The sequence below is a fragment of the Amphimedon queenslandica genome, unplaced genomic scaffold (assembly GCF_000090795.2).
Source record: "Amphimedon queenslandica unplaced genomic scaffold, v1.1 AMPQUscaffold_4826_Cont23197, whole genome shotgun sequence".
NCBI lineage: Eukaryota > Metazoa > Porifera > Demospongiae > Haplosclerida > Niphatidae > Amphimedon > Amphimedon queenslandica.
In genome coordinates this window covers 1-1583 of record NW_003554864.1, presented here as the reverse complement: position 1 = coordinate 1583, position 1583 = coordinate 1, and the positions used below count along the sequence as shown (strand labels likewise).

Here is a 1583-nt window from a genome sequence, read left to right as displayed (position 1 = left end):
TCAGCAGTGATTAGTGCTACTCCTCAGTATCATGTCTTTGTTAATAACAGTAATGGTATTATTATGAATGACAATACTATGAATACTGAGCTGTCTCTCTCCTTGCGTCCTGATAATGAATATAATATTAGACTAGTAGCTACTGGGGAAGACCTACCAAGTGAAATAATCACTGTTACTGTACCTCAAGGTATATTTTATCCATAGTGTATTTTGATGTTTCTTTTAGTTGTCAGTATTAATGTACAAGGGCCAGTTATGATGCCATTGGATCATTCTTCTTCCTTTTCATTAACCTGTACATTGACATTAGCTCCTAAAGTGAATGATACTATGGTGGAAGTGTACTGGGCAGGTCCTGATCTCATTCTCTTCAATTCTACAACTGATGGAGACATAGTTTTAGATACTTTAGAGCCTACAATGATATCAGTGAATGATAGTGTTGTATATACACTTACTCTTAACTTCAGTTCATTGCAAGCATCACAGGCTGGAGAATATGTTTGTGGAGCTCTGAATGATGCGGATACTATTATTGTAACATCAAATTATTCTGTATTTGTATTAGGTAAGTGTTGTTAAATAGGTTTTTTTATTATGTTTTGTTGATAAAATGTAGTACCTACTCCTGTGGTCATATCTAGTGCCAACACAACAGGACGTATTTTTGAGAGCAATGAGATTCAGGTATTATGTACCATCACTATTACTCCACTGGATGTTAATCATATTGTTAACATCAACTGGTTTGGGCCTAATGGACTCATTACAATGAATGATGATAAGTATAGCATTAGTACTGGGGAGATCAATTTGTCAACTACTGGTAGTAGTTTAATATTTACTGCATCTCTATCAGATAATGGAACTGATTACTATTGTACTGCTAGTGTTGGACCTGCTGGTAATGTGAATGGGTTTCAACTGATTATACCATCAAATACTGCTATATCAAATAATTATATTATTACAGTTGAAAGTAAGCTGTAATTTGCTAGCTATGATAAAATTTGATTCTTTCTTTCCTAGTTGTACCACTACCAACAGTGTTAATTAATGATAGTAGTATTCCAGTAACAGGAGATTCATTCCAGTTAGTGTGTACTGGAACTGCACCTGCTAATGTATCAAGTATTGCTACTGTTAGTGTTCAATGGCTTCTTGATGGTACTGTGTTTACTAATGATACACTGGAAGGAGTCACTGTTACTAATAGTGGGTCTATGGCCACATTATTATTCAGTTCTCTTAATGCTTCTACTCATGAAAGAGATGATTATACTTGTGTAGCTACTCTAAGTATTCCTGATGTACCAACAACTAAAACTGCAAGCATCATGTACAGACTTCAGACATTTAGTAAATAGCATAATGCATGTAAATATTAATATTTTTTCTGCTTTCTGTAGCTAATCCTATAGTGTCTATATTTTCAAGTCAGCCTGTTTTTGCTGGTCAATTGTATTCATTAAACTGTACTGTGACTATAGAAGTTGGAATTCTTAATATAACATGGCTGGACAACAATGGAAGTAATTTGACAGATGGAAGCGGAATTAGTCTTCATTCAGTTACTATTT

General features: G+C 34.2%; 1 long non-coding RNA gene across 1 annotated transcript; it reads right to left on the bottom strand.

The window, feature by feature from the left end:
- Positions 1-285: 285 nt before the first annotated feature.
- Positions 286-565, bottom strand: LOC109592537 (uncharacterized). Its single transcript, XR_002190408.1, has 2 exons — positions 462-565; positions 286-418 (listed from the first exon to the last, which is right to left on the bottom strand). It is a non-coding gene; the product is annotated as an uncharacterized LOC109592537 (long non-coding RNA).
- Positions 566-1583: the final 1018 nt, after the last annotated feature.